The sequence below is a fragment of the Acipenser ruthenus genome, chromosome 20 (genome assembly GCF_902713425.1).
Source record: "Acipenser ruthenus chromosome 20, fAciRut3.2 maternal haplotype, whole genome shotgun sequence".
In the NCBI taxonomy this organism is placed as follows: Eukaryota; Metazoa; Chordata; class Actinopteri; order Acipenseriformes; family Acipenseridae; genus Acipenser; species Acipenser ruthenus.
In genome coordinates, this window is record NC_081208.1 from 13296722 (window position 1) to 13306340 (window position 9619).

Consider the following 9619-nt stretch of genomic DNA (forward strand, 5'->3'; position numbering starts at 1 on the left):
TCGAGGAGGTTAAGAAGCATTTAAACTAGAAAGGAAGGGCGGAGAAGTAAAAAAAAAACATAAGGGAGACTACATCAAAACAAGGGCAACAAGTCTTGCAAGCTTGTCTTTTATGACCCCTTGGAAAAGACAGAGTCCCTCCTTCTAAATTTGTTCTGCTCTTCTCCATTCCTTCCTCAGCTGCCTCCTTTCTCTAACTAAGCGTTCAATCTCCTGTTGCCGTCTCGACTTTCCAGAAATAATTTGTACTTTTTCCTTCAACTCCAAACATCTCGCTTCCTTAGGCATAGATGATGTCCCCAAATTTATCCAGCTTCTTTTCGACTGTTCCACTTAACCTTTCCAACGCAAAGCAGAGATTATTATTATTATTATTATTTATTTCTTAGCTGACGCCCTTATCCAGGGCGACTTACAATTGTTACAAGCTATCACATTATTTTTACATACAATTACCCATTTATACAGTTGGGTTTTTACTGGAGCAATCTAGGTAAAGTACCTTGCTCAAGGGTACAGCAGCAGTGTCCCCACCGGGATTTGAACCCACGACCCTCCGGTCAAGAGTCCAGAGCCCTAACCACTACTCCACACTGCTGCCCTAGAGATCTGTGTTTACTGTGTCCCACGCAGTTTTCTCACAAGCTCTTGGTCATTTAACACTAGGCTTGTGCCCGTTGAGGTTCTTTTCTCTCTTATGCTGGTTTGTCTGACCGAGTTCACAAGGATCATTAGGTTCTTCACTAACTGTATCCATGCAAGTCCTCCTCACGTCTATGACAGGGGTGCTGATGTCCTGCGAAATGTGGTTTGCTTCCTGTCGCTGGATTTCATTCGACGGACTTGACTGACTTCATAAGAAGTACTGATCAATGCGAGGCCCTTGTCCCTTCTCCCTCAAGCATTTCATTCTCCCTTGATGAATCTTCAAACCCCTGACCGTTGTCGCCTTGCTCCAGCCGCAGACACAAACCTGGAGTTCCACGTCTTTGTTAACTGCAGATCTTGAAGTAGTCTTTTGTGAAGTACTCTCCATACTCATATCCGTTTCCGTTCCTAAGTCGTTAACCGTGTTGTCCAACGTTGAGTCATCTTCCGCCCCCGCTCTCGCAGACTCGAGGGATATTTTTCTCTTTAATTTCTTAGAAGCCTTGGGTGGGTATGTCCAGCATCCTGTAAACACAGAGCTGGATACTGCCGACAAGGGTAGCTAACCCTTGCCAGCCCCAATGGGGTCTCTTTCCTCCTGTCAGCTGTCTCTTCAGGCTGTCACGAGGTCTTTCCCTTGTTGCCAGCTGCACTATTCACAGCTGTCACCGGACGTATCCAGCTCTTCATGATTTCCATTACATGAGAGTAGATGTTAAAACTTCATGCTGATTTGAACTCGGCTCTCGCCAAAATAAGCACCAAAATAAACCTATATTCAGGAAATGCAATACATATATTCAGCAAAGAAACATATTAAACAGAAGTTTATGAATTGATATTATTTTGTATCCTGAGTTTTTCTATGTATTATTGAGATGTGCGTGCTATTTGAAATGTATTTGAGCGTGATTTGTATTTCGTTTGATTTGTTTAGCGAGACGGTGAGCTCCCATCAGCCCAGCTCTCTTCTTTCACTTGAGTTCTATCGATTCTGCACTACATGGAAGCGTCGTTTCCGTCAGCAGGATTTGTGGACTGTGACTATTAACAACTACCCTCCCTTTCAAGGATACTGATAAAATAAAGCGAGATTTATTTTACACTGCCAACTTATCCTTTGTTTATAAGCACTATGTCCATGCAAAAACAATGCATGTCATGGTTTCAGTGTTTATTTCTTCAGTAAAAACCCGATCAAGGTTTGATATCTATTTTTCACAAAAATTAATGGGCTTCCTCCAAAGAGAAAGCCTGCTGGACAAATACTAAAAGAGCTAAAAATCCATTTAGCAAATAAGCCGAGGTCCCGTCCACCCTTCTAAACTTGAACCATATTGAAGTTCTGGTGACCAAATAATAAATGACTAACTAGCGCAATGCCGCGCGCACACCCGCATTCTACACATGAGAACAAACCGGATTAATGGGCGCGCTCATGTTCTGCGAAGAGTAACTGATTAATAAAATAAGAGACCCGTTTACCATGAAGTCTGATATGCAAATTTATTACCCATTTCAGCCAATCGCGTCACTTTGTTGTTCTTCACTAAAAATGCTCACAGCCATTTTTACCCGTTTTAAGTTATGATTCACGGACGATTTTATAAGAAATAAATGTACTTTTTAAAATAACTGCAAGATGACATGAAACTGTGGATAAATAAATCAATTACACTGTCAAAATAAAAGCGAAACTGCTGATAAGAGAAAGGATCCTCGAGGAGGTTAAGAAGCATTTAAACTAGAAAGGAAGGGCGGAGAAGTAAAAAAAAACATAAGGGAGACTACATCAAAACAAGGGCAACAAGTCTTGCAAGCTTGTCTTTTATGACCCCTTGGAAAAGACAGAGTCCCTCCTTCTAACTTTGTTCTGCTCTTCTCCATTCCTTCCTCAGCTGCCTCCTTTCTCTAACTAAGCGTTCAATCTCCTGTTGCCGTCTCGACTTTCCAGAAATAATTTGTACTTTTTCCTTCCTTTCTTCAACTCCAAACATCTCGCTTCCTTAGGCATAGATGATGTCCCCAAATGTATCCAGCTTCTTTTCAACTGTTCCACTTAACCTTTCCAATGCAAAGCAGAGATTATTATTATTATTATTATTTATTTCTTAGCTGACGCCCTTATCCAGGGCGACTTACAATTGTTACAAGCTATCACATTATTTTTACATACAATTACCCATTTATACAGTTGGGTTTTTACTGGAGCAATCTAGGTAAAGTACCTTGCTCAAGGGTACAGCAGCAGTGTCCCCACCGGGATTTGAACCCACGACCCTCCGGTCAAGAGTCCAGAGCCCTAACCACTACTCCACACTGCTGCCCTAGAGATCTGTGTTTACTGTGTCCCACGCAGTTTTCTCACAAGCTCTTGGTCATTTAACACTAGGCTTGTGCCCGTTGAGGTTCTTTTCTCTCTTATGCTGGTTTGTCTGACCGAGTTCACAAGGATCATTAGGTTCTTCACTAACTGTATCCATGCAAGTCCTCCTCACGTCTATGACAGGGGTGCTGATATCCTGCGAAATGTGGTTTGCTTCCTGTCGCTGGATTTCATTCGACTGACTTGACTGACTTCATAAGAAGTACTGATCAATGCGAGGCCCTTGTCCCTTCTCCCTCAAGCATTTCATTCTCCCTTGATGAATCTTCAAACCCCTGACCGTTGTCGCCTTGCTCCAGCCGCAGACACAAACCTGGAGTTCCACGTCTTTGTTAACTGCAGATCTTGAAGTAGTCTTTTGTGAAGTACTCTCCATACTCATATCCGTTTCCGTTCCTAAGTCGTTAACCGTTTTGTCCAACGTTGAGTCATCTTCCGCCCCCGCTCTTGCAGACTCTAGGGATATTTTTCTCTTTAATTTCTTAGAATCCTTGGGTGGGTATGTCCAGCATCCTGTAAACACAGAGCTGGATACTGCCGACAAGGGTAGCTAACCCTTGCCAGCCCCAATGGGGTCTCTTTCCTCCTGTCAGCTGTCTCTTCAGGCTGTCACGAGGTCTTTCCCTTGTTGCCAGCTGCACTATTCACAGCTGTCACCGGACGTATCCAGCTCTTCATGATTTCCATTACATGAGAGTAGATGTTAAAACTTCATGCTGATTTGAACTCGGCTCTCGCCAAAATAAGCACCAAAATAAACCTATATTCAGGAAATGCAATACATATATTCAGCAAAGAAACATATTAAACAGAAGTTTATGAATTGATATTATTTTGTATCCTGAGTTTTTCTATGTATTATTGAGATGTGCGTGCTATTTGAAATGTATTTGAGCGTGATTTGTATTTCGTTTGATTTGTTTAGCGAGACGGTGAGCTCCCATCAGCCCAGCTCTTTTCTTTCACTTGAGTTCTATCGATTCTGCACTACATGGAAGCGTCGTTTCCGTCAGCAGGATTTGTGGACTGTGACTATTAACAACTACGCTCCCTTTCATGGATACTGATGAAATAAAGCGAGAACTATTTTACACTGCCAACTTATCCTTTGTTTATTATTATTTATTTCTTAGCAGACGCCCTTATCCAGGGCGACTTACAATCGTAAGCAAAAACATTTTAAGCGTTACAATACAAGTAATACAATAAGAGCAAGAAATACAATAACTTTTGGTCAAGTAAAGTACAAGTTTGACAAACCACAATTCAATAATACAGCAGGTAATAGTGATAGTTACATCAGGATATGATTAAATAGTGATAGTTACATCAGGATGTGATTAAATACAAAGTACTACAGGTTAAAAACTTGGCAGATTACAGTATTCTGAAGTACAGGATTAAATGCAGTAAAAATAGGGGCTGATAAGAGCAAAATGAAGCACATTTACATGAAGGGTGATAGTGTCCCAGGATACAAACAGAGGAGTTCTACAGGTGCTCTTTGAAGAGGTGAGTCTTAAGGAGGCGCCGGAATGTGGTCAGGGACTGGGCAGTCCTGACATCTGTAGGAAGGTCATTCCACCACTGCGGAGCAAGGGTGGAGAAGGAGCGGGCTTTGGAGGCAGGGGAGCGTAGCGATGGTAGAGCTAGTCTTCTAGTGCAGGCGGAGCGGAGAGGTCGAGTGGGGGTGTAGGGAGAGATGAGGGTCTGGAGGCATCTGTAGGCTAGTACAAGAGTCTTGAACTGGATGTGAGCGGTGATCGGGAGCCAGTGGAGCGAGCGGAGTAGTGGAGTACCGTGGGCAAAGCGAGGCAGAGAGAACACCAGGCGGGCAGCAGAGTTCTGGATGAGCTGGAGCGGACGGGTGGCGGACGCAGGGAGGCCAGCCAGGAGAGAGTTTATAAGCACTATGTCCGTGCAAAACAATGCATGTCATGGTTTCAGTGTTTATTTGTTCAGTAAATACCCGATCAAGGTTTGATATCTATTTTTCACACAAATTAATGGGCTTCCTCCAAAGAGAAATACTCTTTTATTGAGATTTTACATTTTTTTTACATTTACACCCATTCGTTTTTTCATTCATTTTACATTTCTTTTAAAGATGACATTCATGCATACAGACATACATTTTGTTTTAAAAGCATTTAAAATACATTTAAAAACACCAAGACAATTGTGCTTTGTACATGGTTAAAACAGACACAGATTAAAATCAACATGAAAAAAACCTGTGCTGTTTTAAAAGTGACTGGAAAAAAAGAACCATCTATAAAAAAACAGTGCTTGTGAGGGCCGGGGAGTGCTCTCTAAAAAGGTTCAAAAGTGAACATAAAACTATATTACTAAAACAGGGACAGGGGAAAAGGGACAGTGTGTAAAACAGTGGGTTAAAATTCTAAAATTTTAAAACACTTAAAATGTAACTTTTAATAGTTGACGTTAAAAATCTTTTAGATATATAAACAAAACAAAACAAAATCAAATAAAACATTCAAAATAAATCAAATAAAAATCCATAAAACTGAAACAAAAAGACTACATAAAACCAGGGCACCGTTCAAAAACGGTCATGCCAGCTAAAAAGGGCGGAATGCTGGCATGACAAAATAAATAAAGGCTTAACGGTGCCCCGTAGTCCCGCTCCTAGGAGCTAGCGGTTCCAGTTTTTCCCCTTATTCCATCTTCACGTCCTGAAGTCCGGCGATCCTCCACTCCGCGCAGGCCTTGTCCTTCCCGAGGGTCCGGATGTCCAGAATTACAAAGTCCTTGATAAGAGTTTGTGCCCTTCTGGTCGTGGTGATAGTGTCTAGCTCCTGCTTGTGATAGACACAGACGTTACGGCCTTCCCACAGGATCTGCTTGACAACATTGATGACACGCCAAACGCACTTAGCTGTGCTGGTAGTGATTCCTCCCGCAGGCCCATAGAGCACAGTCTCAGCGGTCATCTTGGCCGTGTCAGCAAACCTGTTTAGGAAGACAGAGACAGAGAGCCAGACACTGCCAGCCACATCACACTCCCAGAAGATATGGGCTGGTGTTTCTCTCTTGTGGCACTTTGCATAGGGGCATGTTTCTACTTGGGCTAGTCCCCTCCTGAACATGAACGCTCGAGTGGGGAGTGCACTGTGGACGGTGTTCCATGCTATATCCTTCTGGACATTACTGAGGCAGCTGTGAGACACATTCTCCCAGATTTTTTGGCTTTGGGTGAGGGAGAAAGTAGCTACTTTTTCAATTTCCTGGGAACCGGCAAGATATTTAGTTACAGCCTTGTATTCCCAGGAGGCCAATTTTGCTTTATCTAAGCCCAATTTATATATAGTGTCCCTTAAGGTTCTATAATACAATGGGGGGTCCCAGGAGTACGGCACGGTGTTATCAATAGTGCAGAGGCCCAAGGCCCTGAGACAGGTGGCAAAATAGAAACGATTCATGTAACATACCTTCCTGTCCAGGGCCTGGATGTTCTTGATAGTTTGCGTGAGCCCCTGCACTCGGGTGAGCTGCACAACGTCCGGGACCCCCTTACCTCCCTTCTTGTCGGCTTTACTCAAGGTGGCTCGCTTTACCCTCTCCATCTTGCTGCCCCAGATAAAGCGGTGGATAATGCGGTCCACCACTTTTTTGGTGGTCCTGTCTGGGGGAAAGATTTTTCCTACATAAGAGAGGATGGGGAACAGTATAGACTTGGTTATTAATACTCTACCCGTCATTGTTAAGGATCTTGTGCTCCATCCGCCAATCTTTTTACGGACCTGGTTAATGGCCGCCGTCCAGCTCTGGGCCCCCGAGCTATTGTTCTCGAAAATGAGGCCCAGAATCTTGATTTTGTCCTTTTTGACAGGGTACATGTCTGACAGTTCCCTATCTACCTGCCAATTTTTAGACACGTAGACTTCGCTCTTGGACTTATTAATCACTGCCCCGGTCGCCGTGCAGTACTTCTCAAGGATATTACTAATCCGAGGTACCGACGATGTGTTGGTGCAAATGAGTGACACATCGTCCATATATGCTGTTGTTTTGACCTGGACCCCGTTGGATCCAGGCATCTGGAGGGGTTCAATGCACACGTGTGGCAATGTGCCCCGCCCCTGTGTGCATATTATGTGTTGTATGTTGCGTGCGTGTGTTAATGTTGGTTTATAGATTGGTACACGGGATATAAACGGGTTTGTGTTTCACGTGTAGTTAAAATGTAGATTTGTATTTAGGCACGAGGAGGGCACAAATCACTTCACGTGCTGGTTAAATGTAATATGTGACCACGGGGTTGCACGTAATGAATTCACGTGCTGGGATTCAAGTGAATAATTAATTAGTAATTGAATCCCAGCACAACAGTATATATAGATGCACATTTCTTTCACTCAGGGTTGGGTGTTCGGTGAGTGGAGAACGGGATTGGAGACGGAGGTATTTGTGTAAAGAATAATAGTTAAAATCTGCTCACCGTGTTTTGTTCGTCTGTCTGTGCACTGTCTAGTCCGTTTTGTTCGTCTATTTATTTTGGACTCAAGTGCCGTGTGCTGTGTTTTGTTGTTTCAAACCTTTTACTTTCTGTTCTGTTTATTAAATGCTGAGCGAAAGCATTCGCTCAGCTTCACCAAAACACACATCTCTGTCTGTTTATTTCCTGCATCTGGTCTGACGCCACCCACTCCGGCCGTCTTTGTGACACGTGGTGTCCTGCGTGGGATCTACAGCGCCTCCAGGACTCAGGCCAGAGCAGGAACCGCATTCTTGGATTTAAAAAAAAAAAAAAAAGAGGAAAAAAAACAAAATGGCAGAAGACGCCATCAAAGTGCGGGACTGGATGCTGGAAAATGCTGGGCTGGAGGCCCAGTCTATCCCAGTAGTTGTCCGGTTCCTGCGATTTATGGATAGGGAACGATGGGAGGCTTATGCAAGGGAACAGACCGTAAGCACCTGGGAGGAAGGTGTGGGGTTGGTCCTCAGCTACCTGGAGGCAGTTATAAGTGGAACAGCAGCCCAGGTAGCAGGTCCACCAGCAGAGGAAGAATGCCTGCTGGTTTTGCCTCCACAGCCCAAGCGGGAGGAGCCTGAGCGTCCACAGCCCAAGCGGGAGGAGCCTGAGCATCCATAGCCCAAGCGGGAGGAGCCTGAGCGTCCACAGCCCAAGCGGGAGGAGCCTGAACGTCCTACGCCTGAGTGGGAGGAGCCCGAACGTCCTACGCCTGAGTGGGAGGAGCCCGAACGTCCTACGCCTCCTTTCTTTTGCTTTCCTCTTGCCTGCTGCTATGAAATAACCCTTAGTTCTCATTTTGACCATCTCCCACCACTCTATAGGGGAGTTGAATAGGTCACGCAAAGTGGTCCACTCAACAAGCCTGCTCTTATAGGCTGCAGCTATGGAGGGGTCGTTGAGTAAGGAAGTGTTTAATTTCCAGACCCCTGACCCCATCTGGGAGGTCTGAGGGACCTGCAATGTTACCTGCAGGAGCCTATGGTCAGAGAAGAAGACGGCCTGGGTGTCTACTGCCGTCTTCGTAAGGGAGCTGGTATGCAGGACGAGATCTATACGGGAGAAGGAGGTCCCAGATGAGCTCACCCAGGTAAAGGGAGGCACCAGGTCCTTACCTGCATCACACAGGGAGAAATCAGATATTATGGAGGATAAAACTCTACTAGAGCGGTCGTTGCGTGGCCTGCTCCGGTCTACGTCCCTTAGAGCAAAATTGAAGTCACCTGACACGATGAAGGGTACGTTCCCCAGCAAGAGTGGACACAGCTGTGGAAAAAATTGAACTCTTTCGTTTTGGTTAGTGGGTGCGTAGACACTGACCAGTCTGAGGGGAGTGTTGTTGTATGTCACATCCACGCTCAGAATTCTACCAGGTTCTACCTCCCTGCTGCTGCGGGGGGTAATAAATGGGTTTTTAAACAGGATACCTACTCCGTTGGCTCTGGCTATGTTGGAGCCCGACCAGAAGGAGTCCCCCAGGGTCCAACTCTCCTTCAGGTCCCTATAATCAGGGCTCGACGAAATACCACACTCCTGCAGAAAGATGATATCTGCTTTCAAGTTAGCTAGATAGTTTAGTACATCAAATCTTTTTTGTGTCTCCCTGATGCTCCTGACATTAACAGACACACATATCAGGGCCATCAGGGTAGCTAACAAGAAAAGGAGTCGCTGCGTCCACCCCATAGCGACTACGATTGGGAGATCGGGACACTCTTCCCACTCATAGCTCTACGCTTGCTTCGAGGGGGCTTGGGCTTATTTGCAACTCCCATCACCCCTGAGAAGGTACTCACTGCTGCCTCGTCCAAGAAGGCACCGTCTTTGTATGCACAGTACGTGAAGTTGTTTGGGCTATTCAAATCCCCACAAGGTAAGTCTGCCAATCGCGTCGCTTTGTTGTTCTTCACTAAAAATGCTCACAGCCATTTTTACCCGTTTTAAGTTTTGATTCACGGACGATTTTAAAAGAAATAAATGCAGTTTTCAAAATAACTGCAAGATGACATGAAACTGTGGATAAATAAATCAATTACACTGTCAAAATAAAAGCGAAACTGCTGATAAGAGAAAGGATCCTCGAGGAGGTT

At 44.7% G+C, this 9619-nt stretch overlaps 1 non-coding gene across 1 annotated transcript; it reads right to left on the minus strand.

Moving 5' to 3' along the window:
- Positions 1-1878: 1878 nt before the first annotated feature.
- Positions 1879-1936, minus strand: LOC117963708 (U7 small nuclear RNA). Its single transcript, XR_004660838.1, has one exon. It is a non-coding gene; the product is annotated as a U7 small nuclear RNA (small nuclear RNA).
- Positions 1937-9619: the final 7683 nt, after the last annotated feature.